Source organism: Jaculus jaculus, chromosome 16 (genome assembly GCF_020740685.1).
Source record: "Jaculus jaculus isolate mJacJac1 chromosome 16, mJacJac1.mat.Y.cur, whole genome shotgun sequence".
NCBI classification, from domain to species: domain Eukaryota; kingdom Metazoa; phylum Chordata; class Mammalia; order Rodentia; family Dipodidae; genus Jaculus; species Jaculus jaculus.
Genome location: NC_059117.1, coordinates 60,521,627 through 60,534,146, shown reverse-complemented (window position 1 = coordinate 60,534,146; position 12,520 = coordinate 60,521,627). Strand labels below are relative to the sequence as shown.

General features: G+C 46.3%; 1 pseudogene; it reads left to right on the top strand.

Moving 5' to 3' along the window:
* Nucleotides 1-7,045: 7,045 nt before the first annotated feature.
* Nucleotides 7,046-8,658, top strand: LOC123455366 (annotated as a pseudogene).
* The last annotated feature ends 3,862 nt before the right edge of the window (nt 8,659-12,520 follow it).

Genomic DNA, 12,520 nt, shown 5'->3' with positions numbered 1-12,520 from the left:
ATAAAGTTATAATTCAGCTTTTATTTCATATTTTGAATATTAGAAAATATGTTTCTATAGATTAATTGACTATAGACATTTTAATTTTCAAAAGGTAATTATAAAAATTAACTGATGAAGGCTGGAGAGATGGCATAGCAGTTAAGGCATTTGCCTGCAAAGCCAAAGAATCCCTGTTCAATTCCCATGTAAGCCAGATGCACAAGGTGGTGTGTGCATCTGGAGTTCATTTGCAGTAGCTGGAGGTCCTGGCACACCCATTCTCTCTCCCTCCCTCTCTGTCTCTCTCTGTGCCTCTTTCCCTCTCTCAAATAAATAAATAAAATGTATTTTTAAAAAAATAAGTGATGGCACATAATATCCATAGAACACATTGGGAAAACACACATATGCATTATCAAGACAAAATAAATTATGATTCTGGATATTTAAAAATACATGGATTGTAAATATAATGAAGTAATAACCTAGAACTTCAGGATGTCTGATGTCTGCAAACCAGTGACCCTGAGCAACTCATCTCAATAAAAATCCCTACATCTTTATTTGTAATCCAGACAGACTCAGACAAGCCCTTTCTTAATGAGAGGGAAGAACTACCAGAATAGGGAGAGAAAAAGTAGATCTTTGTGTAGCTAATAGGGAGACAGGGTGTAATTGAGAACTTTAATTCTGGAGATAAACAGGATAGAATGAAGGAATAGGTGTTTGTCAGAAAAATAAAGACAGATACATTTTTAGGTATGATGATGCCTGGGTGAAGTACTATTGCTGAGATATTTTCTTGAAACAGAATAATCAGTTATTATTTGTGCCATTCAAGATAGGACTTTCTTTGTTTTTACCAATGTAATAGGTGTGATGTGATATGCATATATATGCCTGCTTGTGTGCAATGTACATGTATGTGGGGTGTACATGCAGGCACTTATACATAAAATACCACCCTTATCCAGTACCCAAATACTAATGGTAAAACTTCCTGGAAACTACCTCAAAGAAGTGTATGTAAACTTAATCAGTTATACTACAGAGGTTTCAAAGTTCAGGGCAGGATCAAAATGTTCCACTGCTGAAAAGATGCCTAGAAACCCAACAAATACAAATGCCATAAGAAATGACTGTATCGAAAGGAAGGGAGGAGGGTACTTAATAGGTTGATATTGTATATATGTAAGTACAATGATTGAGATGGGGAGGTAATATGATGGAGAATGGAATTTAAAAGGGGAAAGTAGGGGGAGGGAGGAGGGAATTATAATCAAGGAAAATGCTAATAAAATTTTTTTAAATTAAAAAAAAAAGAAATGACTATATCACACAAACACTTTCCAACTATTTTCTCTAGAAATGTGCCATTATCCATTATGTTCATCTCATACATGGGTTAACTGAATATCATACACTTGGCATCCCCCAGTGGTAAAGAAGCATTCTGAACTCAGAAGACATATACAACATACTTAAGCTGACCATATAAGCCAGCTCTGCCCAACTCCATCATGAACTTCACCATACCAGTTCCACAGCCTCTGTAACTAGCATGTGCAAACATGGAAGCATGAACACAATCTTTCCACAGTGCTACCTTCTGACAACATAATCACTCAATGATCAGCCACAGCTGCTATTCTGCACCTCAAAGTTTCTCATGCTAATTTTTCCCTCAGTAGGGGCACTGATAAAGTCAATTAGTGCCATACCACCTGAAAGCCACTATCTTACTTCTTCCACTAAGAGGTAAAATAAGTGTTAATTACTGTGAGAATCTAGTGATCCCCATTTCTGCATTTGCACCAACTTCTGGAGATATATATTTCAACTTAAGTATGTGTGAAACTTTAGTAGAGCCAGTGACCAAAACACATGAACAGAAGATGATATGGGGAGCACAGATAAATACATACAGGAAAAAAAAAAAAAACTGGAAAATCCTTTGTCATGGTGTCTGCATTATGCCTGTGGAAGGGAACTACATTTCCTTCAGTCTACTGACATCTCCCTGGAGGAGGTTCTCTGGATATCAATGACAGCATCACACCAATATTTAATTTGGTACCTCCTCAATAATTGTTTCCTGGGTACAATAGAGGTGACATGAGTCATATTATGCAGATGGCTATATTCACTTATCATTCTAATGGGTCATGCATCTTCTTGATATTTACTGCCATCTGTAAAAAGCAGAACTCTAGCCAAGAGTGAGAGAAGCATGGATCAAAGGGGATAAACATGGAAATCTGGAAGATTTTTGACAGAGAGTGGCTAGTTACCCCATAACCTATGTGCCACTGATGCACAGGTTGATACATATTGCCTGTCTGGTTGATTTTGTAGCTGGTAGGATCCATTGCACTTTCACTCTGTTAGTGCTTTTTATTCCCTAGCTACTCAGGTGATTCCTAGTACTGAGATTTTATTCAGCAGGAGGATGGCTTCTCTCTCAGTTTCAGCATAATCTCTCAATGTCCTATGAACACTGCCTGTGGTGTCTTCAGCAAAAGGTTTTTGCCATTTAGTTCTGGTGTGTAACCAGATGTCTCTGCAATGGCCTGCATTATTTTGGAGGCCTCATAGGCCTCCCTGACCAACAGTCCACTGTGGGCATAACCCATGTCTAGCACTGGTATTTATCAGACTTTGGTTTTAGAGTGAAGCTTTCTTTACCCTTGCAGAGTGTTTGTTCCCAATCTCTCTCTGTGTCTCTCTATCTGAGGTATATATTTTAATTAGCTAAAAAAAAAGGGAAGGGTGCTATGGTATTATTATTATGTACTAGTTTTGCAAAACCTCCCATCCCACACCTTACCCTGTCCTGCTACCCAAATCCTTCTACTACCTGAATTATTTCCAGGTTCACCCATTTTTTTTTCAGCTAATTTCATATCCCTTACCTGTTGGGAGCCGCGCTGGCTTCGTCAGGCTTTGCTGCATCAGCTTGTTTACTGCTTTTGCATCCTAATCGTTTGCACATGAGCGTATGACGTTATCCTAACATGGCTGCTCACCTATCCCGATTGGGTGATGCAAAGTCATCTGATGAGACTTAAGCCAATCAGACGACGCTTCACATCCACATGACCACAGGTATATAAGCTTGGCACTCCATAGGGTCGGGGTCCTTCTCTCTATCAGCTAGGAGCTCCCAATAAAGTGTGCTTGAGAAGAATCCTGTTGTTGTCGTTCTTCCTGCTGGCGAGAGGGGCGCAACAAGTGGTGCCGAACCCGGGACTTGTCAACAAACGGCCAATTGAGAGGACCCCTGAGGATACTTCCGAGGGAGGATTCAGAACTCAACACCGGTAAGTGCCCCTGGATGTGCTATATGCTAAGTTTTGGCTTGTAACTGATCTGTAAGTCTGATATACATAAGTTAGTTGAGCATCTCAAACGTATATAAGGTTGTAGAATGGGACACCACCACTCCACCTTTTTGGAGCCGCTAGGTAGGGAGGACAAACGTTGTGAACAGGTGATCAGGGAAGGTCAATGCATATTAGCACATCATCAAGATAGCAGAGTTTGAAGAAAATAAAAGGGGAAAACAAAAAAAGGTTAAAATAAAAAGAGAACCTAGGTTTCAGACAGAACAGAATAAAAGTGCACAGAATAAAAGTGAAACACAAAAGGGAGGGCCAAATTCAGGTCCGAAGCTATATCCAGATTTGACAGAACTTGCAAATTTATATATAGAAAGTTCTAGTGAATCTGAGGGAGAAAAATTAACTCCAGAGGAAGAACAGGATTTTGAGGAAGTAGAGGCCGAGTGTGGTCGGGAATGTTCTAGACCCAGAAAAGATGGTGTCTTTGCTCCTCCGCCACCTTATGCCTCTACGAGCAACAGGTGTAAACAACAAGATGGTCTACTTCCGCCCGGGGCGTGTGCTTCATCCAGATGTAGTTTGATAAAATCAGATACTTGGAGAAAGCTGGCTAGTGCTTATCCAGTTTTTGAGACTCATGATACACATGTTAGATACCATGAACCTATAGGGTATAAGGAGCTCAAGGATCTTGCAGAAGCCGCTAGAACTTATGGGATAAATGCTTCTTTTACTATGGCATTGTTAGAACGTCTTACCAATAGAGCTTTGACTCCAGCAGATTGGTTTGGAGTCTCTAAGACTTGTCTAAGCCTAGGACAATATTTAGACTGGAAATCTTTATACACTGATGCTGCCCAAAGTCAAGCTAGAACTAATGCAGCAAATGGTCAGCCTGTATGGAATTTTGATATGCTTATGGGGCAAGGACAATGGCTTAATAATCAGATTGCCTTTCCTCTTGAAGTTTATACACAAATAAATAACATCGCTCTTAGAGCCTGGAGGGCATTGCCAAATAAAGGGGAAGTATCAGGCAACCTTACTAAAATTATTCAGGGAGCTACTGAACCATTTTCAGACTTTGTAGCTCGCATGATGGAAGCAGCTGGTCGTATTTTTGGTGATGCTGACCAAGCCATGCCACTTGTGGAACAACTAATTTATGAGCAATGCACTAAAGACTGTAGGAGGGCAATTACACCCTGGAAGGGAAAAGGACTTCAGGCTTGGATGAAAGCCTGCAGAGAAGTTGGCGGTCCACTATCTAATGCAGGGCTTGCTGCAGCAGTCTTGGCTGCCACTGGGGGGCACAGAGGAACTTCTTCATGCTTTAAATGTGGGAAGACTGGACATTTTAGAAAACAATGCCCTCAAAATAATTCTAGAGTGCAGGGTCAGGTGCGCTTGCCTGGCTTATGTCCTAAGTGTAAAAAGAAAACGGCTGAACCAGTTTGGGTACCTCAGTGGCCCCTGTCCTTAGAAAAACTCCTAGCAGCAAAAGAACTAATACAAGAGCAATTGTCATTAGGTCACTTAGAAGCCTCTCACTCTCCTTGGAATACTCCTATTTTTGTTATTAAAAAGAAGTCTGGAAAATGGCGGCTACTTCATGATCTCCGAGCTGTAAATGCACAAGTGCAAATTATGGGTCCGATTCAGCGAGGTCTCCCTTTGTTATCTAGCTTGCCGAATGGCTGGCCTCGCAAATTATGGGTCCGATTCAGTGAGGTCTCCCTTTGTTATCTAGCTTGCCGAATGGCTGGCCTCTTATTATTATTGACATAAAAGACTGTTTCTTCTCCATTCCTTTGGCTTTGGAAGATTGTAAATGATTTGCCTTTACTCTACCAGCTATCAACCATGAGGAACCTGATCAACGGTTTCAATGGAGAGTTCTCCCGCAAGGGATGGCCAATAGTCCTACTATCTGCCAACATTATGTAAGCCTAGCAATAGCACCTACTAGAAAGAGATTCCCAAAATTGAGGATTTGCCACTATATGGACGATATCCTTTTAGTGGCTCCCGTAGAGGATATTTTGTCAAAAGCTTTTCTATCTCTCAAGAAGGATCTTGAAGTCTATGGTTTACATATAGCTAGGGAAAAGGTACAGAAAGGACAGGTAGGTAATTGCCTTGGAGCAACAATTACCAAACATATTATTAGACCTCAAAAATTACAAATTAGAATAGATGCATTGAGGATGTTGAATGATTTTCAAAAGTTGTTAGGGGATATAAATTGGATCAGACCATATCTAAAGATTCCTACCCATGAGCTGAGACCCCTATTTCAAATATTGGAAGGTGATTCACATATTTCTTCATTTAGAGCTTTAACTCCAGCTGCACGAGTAGCTATTTTTAAAGTAGAGCAAGTGTTACAGTCTGCACAGTTATGCAGAATAGTCCCAGGACAACCTATTTTATTGTGCATTCTTGCTACGCCAGAAACTCCTACAGGAGTCTTATGGCAACAAGGTCCCTTGCTTTGGATACATTCTCATTCTTCTCCTAAAAAATGCATAGAGCATTATCCTACTATGGTAGCCACCCTTGTTCTTCAAGGTATTAAGTCATCTTTGATGCACTTTGGTGTGGCACCTGATTCTTTGATTACCCCTTATAACTCTGAACAGGTACATATTTTAGCTGCTACTACTGATGATTGGGCCATATTGATGTGTTCCTTCTCTGGAAAATTGGATAATCATCTACCCAAAGATCCTTTATTACATTTTGTCTCGCTACACCCCATGTGTTCCCTAAGATTACCTCGCAGTCACCTATTGCTGATGCTTTAGATATCTATACTGATGGCTCTAAGACAGGCCTTGGAGCCTATGTAATTAAGGGACAACAACCAGTTACTGTACAATTTGAACCAAATACTCCTCAAATAGTGGAATGCCAAATTGTATGTCATGTGTTTGAACTTTTCAGTGAATCTCTTAATCTCATTTCTGATTCTCAGTATATAGTTAATGCTATTAAAAATCTAGAAGTAGCAGGCCTCATTAAAGATTCTAGTCCTGTTGCTGTATATTTATCTAAATTGCAACATTTAATTTGGTCTCGAACCAATCCATTTTTTATTCAACATATTAGAGCTCATCCTATGCTTTCTGGTCCCATGGCTGTTGGCAATGATTTTGCTGATAAAGCCACGTGGGTTTTTTTTCTTCTGTCCTTGGATAACTTGTCTAAGGCTCGGGATTTCCACAAATTGTATCATGTGTCCTCTGCAGTGCTGCGTAAAAAATTTAATATATCTCGGGCCATGGCACGTGATATAATTGTCAACTGCCCTGCCTGTGTCCCTTTCTTGCACTCTCCTCATATTGGCATTAATCCCCGGGGACTGCGTCCGGGAGAGATTTGGCAAATGGATGTTACGCATATCCCATCTTTTGGCAAGTTGCAATATGTACATGTGTCTATCGATACCTGTTCAGGAATTATTTATGCTTCTCCTTTTGTTGGTGAATGTACTCAGCATGTTATTACTCATTGTTTAGAGGCCTGGGCAGCTTGGGGTAAGCCCCGGGCGTTGAAGACAGACAATGGACCTGCTTATACTGCAAAAGGTTTTCGCCAGTTTTGTGATGCTGTGGGCGTCGCTCATACCACTGGCCTTCCTTATAACCTGCAAGGGCAAGGCATTGTTGAACGAGCCCATCGTTCTATTAAAGAATGCTTACAGGCTCCAAGATGGCGGTGGTGGCGGCGCAGCAGCTGAGTGGGGCCAGAACCACCCTCCTGGAACTGCCCCAGCCTGCAACCTAGGAGGATGTCCTGGATGCCCGCCTAGGGCCTGACTCCAGCCCCATGCGGTGGCTCACCCGCTGCCAGGCCATCCTGGCAGCCGCCATTGCCCTCAACCTCCTAGTCTTCTACTATGTCTTGCGGCTGCAGCAGCAGCCCAGGAACGCCCGGGCCCGGGGCCTCCGCCGGGCTGCTGCCACCGGTCCCCACGTCACCGTCCTGGTCCGCGAGTTCGAGGCCTTTGACAACGCTGTACCCGAGCTGGTGGACTCCTTCCTGCAGCAGGATCCAGCGCAGCCCGTGGTGGTGGTGGCAGACGCGCTCCCCTACCCACCCTTGGCCCTGCCCCGCCTCCCCAACATTCGCCTGGCGCTGCTCCAGCCTGCCTTGGACCGGCCTGCCGCGGCCTCGTGCCCAGAGACCTACGTGGCCACCGAGTTTGTGGCCCTGGTCCCCGACGGGGCGCGGGTCAAGTCGCCAGGCCACCTGGAGCACATGGTGGAGGCGCTCCGGGCCGGCAGCGCCCGCCTGGTGGCCGCCCCGGTCGCCACCTCCAACCCTGCCCGGTGCCTCGCCCTGAACGTCAGTCTGCGGGAGTGGACAGCCCACTACGGTCAGGCGCCCACCGCACCCCGCTGTGACGCCCTGGATGGGGACGCGGTGGTGCTCCTGCACGCCCGCGACCTCTTCAACCTCTCGGCGCCCCTGGCCCGGCTGCTGGGCACCAGCCTCTTCCTGCAGACCGCCCTGCACGGCTGGACCATGCAGCTGCTGGACCTGACATTCGCCGCGGGGCGCCAGCCCCCGCTGGCCACGGCGCACGCGCGCTGGAAGGTGGAGCGCGAGGGCCGCGCACGGCGGGTGGCGCTGCTGCGCGCGCTGGGCGTGCGCCTGGTGAGCTGGGAGGGCGGCCGGCTCGAGTGGTTCGGCTGCAGCAAGGAGAGCGCGCGCTGCTTCGGCACGGTGGTGGGCGACACGCCGGCCTACCTGTAGGAGCAGCGCTGGACGCTGCCTTGCTGCCTGCGCGCGCTGCGCGAGACCACGCACCACGTGGTGGGCGTGCTGGAGGCGGCGGGCGTGCGCTACTGGCTGGAGGGCGGCTCGCTGCTCGGGCCGCCCGCCACGGGGACATCATCCCGTGGGACTACGACGTGGATCTGGGCATCTACCTGGAGGACGTGGGCAACTGCGAGCAGCTGCGGGGCGCCGAGGCCGGCTCGGTGGTGGACGAGCGCGGTTTCGTGTGGGAAAAAGCCGTGGAGGGCGACTTCTTCCGCGTGCAGTACAGCGAGAGCAACCACCTGCACGTGGACCTGTGGCCCTTCTACCCCCGGCAGGATGTGGACCACCAGCAGGATGTGGAGTTCCCCGAGCACTTCTTGCAGCCGCTCGTCCCCCTGCCCTTCGCTGGCTTCGTGGTGCAGGCCCCCAACAACTACCGCCGCTTCCTGGAGCTCAAGTTCGGCCCCAGGGTCATCGAGAACCCGGAATACCCCAACCCTGCCCTCCTAAGCTTGACCGGCAGCTGAAACTCTCATGCCTGTAGCTGGAGGAATTGTCTGGGTTCCCTCCCCCCCCCCCGAGGTAGGGGTTCGCTGTAGCCCAGGCTGACCCGGAATTCACTCTGTAGTCTCTGGATAGCCTCGAACTCACGGCGATCCTCCCACCTCTGTCTCCCAAGTGTTGGGATTAAAGGCGTGCGCCACCACGCCGCAGCAATCGTGGTCTTTTTCTGGAGGTGCGGAAGTTTCTTCTGATGGGGTCATGAGTGCCCCCACCCTCCCGAGAATTGACCCAGAAAGCCTCCATGGTGCGCACAAGACAAACCTGGTTTGGCTGGAAGCGAGAACCAAGCCTAAGCCCGAAGCAGCACGCGGAGCCATACAGTCCCACCCGCAATGATGGAAGGCAGCGTAAGGGACCTTCCATCTTCCAGTAACCGAGGGAACTGCTGCTGGCATTCGTGGACAGCCCCAGGCCTCCAAAGAATGCTTTGTTGCAGATCCCAAGAGCCTTGCACTCTTAGGAAGAAAGTCTAGTGGCAGCTTAACCAACTTCAGATCCCAGCTTTGCCACATACCCGTTAGGTGGTCCTGGGCCAGTCGACAACTTTCTCTGAAACTCCGTTTCAAACCTGCGGGGATCCGACTGCTCCATTTGGCGCCTAGAATCCTCAAGACCCTTGGCTGCTGTTTCTTCTCCCACTAGAGGGCGCCGCTGCCAGGGAAATGGAGCCCGGTGCCTCTGGCACACAGCCACCCATCGCTTGGAGACACCGCTGGAGGTGAGACGGCCGAGGCCACGTCCTCTTCTTCCCGGTGGCTGAACACCGCGGGAGGTGCCGGTCTTCAGGGGAAGCCGGTCTCCATGGTTAAGCCCTGTGGATCCCTGATGCATTCGCTATCATTACCTCAACTCAGCTCTCTGCACCTGTATCCCTACTTGGCTGGAGGAGTTTACGTAATCATAGCCCACCTTTATGGGATACCGGGTACCAGGCAAGGTACTCAGAGTTTCACACGGATGGTTTGATCCCTCACTTGCCTCCAACGAAGTGACAGCTGCTATCACCTCCCTTTTCCAGGAAGGAGAACAGGCCAGAATGGCAGTCACATGCCCAAGACACGACTGGGAACTTGAACCCAGGCCATCAGGGTCTCGGACCCACACGACTTCCTCACTATACTCCTATAGAAACCGTATCCAAGAGGGGCTTTGCAGAGGCTGGGCCATTTAGCAGGTTAAAAACGTTCCGTTTTTGATCGTGACAGTGTGCATTTATTTATAAATTATGTGTGAGTACCACTACCCGGTTGTATATCACTAATAAGACTTAAATTATTGCATTTTAAAATTAAAAAATAAAAATAAAAAAAAAATAAAGAATGCTTACAAAAACAAAAGGGGGGAATAGGCCAAGGCCACACCCCAAAGAATAAATTATCTCTAGTACTTTTTACTTTGAATTTTCTGACGATTGATGCTGCGGGTCTAACGGCAGCTGATCGCCATATGACCCAATCCCCTTCTCGTTACGAAGATGCAAAATGGAAGGATGTACTTGAAAATGTCTGGAAAGGCCCGGACCTAGTTATAGCCAGATCCAGGGGAGCTGTTTGTGTTTTTCCACAGGGCCAAGCTGATCCTATCTGGGTGCCAGAGCGGTTGACTCGAATTGTACGTCATGAGAAAACAAGGAATGACAACCTTCTTACTACTACTGATGATCCTGAGCCTGCTCCTGCTGATGATGATAAAGGGAATTAAGATGCAATTTTGGGCTGTGGCCAGAACATGGCCTGTCCCTATGCCAGTTCAGTCCTATCTATCTTCTGCATTTTCTTTCTTTAAGGAATGGGTGGGGGTGGCTATGTTCGGAGCAGCCCTTCTGTGTGGTATGGTGTTCTGTCTCTGGCTTATCTGTCAAATCAGATGACAACGTCAGCAGGATAACGTAAAGATTGTTCAGGCACTTATGGCTTTGGATCAAGGAGCATCTCCACAAGTGTGGCTGGCGAGCCTGCGAGATGGTTAGTTCCACCCTGCCTACTGTAAGGCCTTTGCACACCAAGTGACCTTGTTGTCATTGCACCTTGGAAGGCTTACATCCCTGCATGAGCAGCCTTTGCACCCCGAAGGGATTTTTCCCCTTGCATTCGGGAAGGTGCTTAAGCAGGCTTTTGGTCTTGGGCTCTACCCTCGATCGGACTGGCCATCATGAGGGCTGGTCCTGGATCGGGTATCCTGAGGTTCAAAACAATTTTTATAAGGGGGAACTGTTGGGAGCCGCGCTGGCTTCGTCAGGCTTTGCTGCGTCAGCTTGTTTACTGCTTTTGCATCCTAATCGTTTGCACATGAGCATATGACGTTATCCTAACATGGCTGCTCACCTATCCTGATTGGGTGATGCAAAGTTGTCTGATGAGACTTAAGCCAATCAGACGACGCTTCACATCCACATGACCACAAGTATATAAGCTTGGCGCTCCATAGGGTCGGGGTCCTTCTCTCTATCAGCTAGGAGCTCCCAATAAAGTGTGCTTGAGAAGAATCCTGTTGTTGTCGTTCTTCCTGCTGGCGGGAGGGGCGCAACACTTACCACTAAGTAATATTCCATTATATAAATATATCACATATTCATTGTCTATTCCTCAGGTGATGGACATCTTAGATGATCCATTTGAATCCGTATCTTAGATGATCCATTTGAATCCGTGTGAATAGAGTAGTAACAAATATAGCTGGAAATATACCTATATAGTAAAGAATAGATTATTTAGGGCATTTTGCCAGGAGAGGTGGGTCAAATCAAAGATCTATTTTTAGAGTTTTGAGAAACTTCCACATATTTTTTTGTTGGCTCTGAAAATTTGCACTACCACTAACGAGGTATGAGAATTCCTCTTTCTCCACACAAGCAGCAGTGTTTCTTCATGTGACTTTTTTTGTTTGTTTGTTTGTTTTTGAGGTAGGGTCTCACTCTAGCTTTTTACTTGTATTTCTAGTCACCTGGCTGGAACAGGTAGCAGTGGCAGTGGATCCTGGGATCAAGCACAAAGGTGTCACCGGGGTGCATTTGATTTCTAGGTTAACGGTATACAGAAAACAGTCAGAGTTATGCTTCTGTCCCTGCTGTTTGCTGAGGTTGTGTGCTAGCTTGTAGTGTTGGCTGGTTGGTGGAGGTTTTTTCTCTCCTTGGATCTGTGAAAGAGAGCCAGCCTCCTTCACAATTACAGAACTTCCCTTGGGTCTCTAAGCATTTTAATAATCCCTTCCTTTCATAAACTGTGTCCATTTGGAAGTTCATCCCAGCAATTTAAAGGTGACTACAACAGAATTGGTATTGAGGAGTGGGGGAGAGTTGCTGAGATGAATTTGACCATATATATTTGGTCTTTTAGAACTTGTGTACTGGAGGAATGGGATACAACTTGGTGCTTGCAACTGAAGACACCTTCTAGAGCAGTAAGCCAAGTTTTATGGACTAATCTGGTGAGAGTTTGAAAATGCTAAGTGAAAAGAGAATTGTATTTGAAGGCTTTGCTTATGAAATTTCAAAGGGGACAGAAAGACTGCTGAGAAATTCATTGAAGCTGGGCTACTGCCAAAATGTCTGGCTGCATTCTGATGTCCATGCCCAGAGATATTGATCAAGGCTAAATTTTAAAGGGCTGGTGTGCTTGGCTAAAGATATGGAACTGTGAGATATAAGTTTTAAAACTGGAGAAATCCAAACAAATTTGAAATTTGCTGGCACCAAGACTGCTAAAAGTGCTATTGTTAAGATTTTACCATGATTAAGGATGGCCCAACTGTTTATTGAGACAATGGTGAGAATCCCTGAAGTGAAGACTGAATGGTAGAAATGCAAACATTTTAATTATTTTTTTAATAAAAGGGTTGCACACATAGATACCCTCACCCCACCT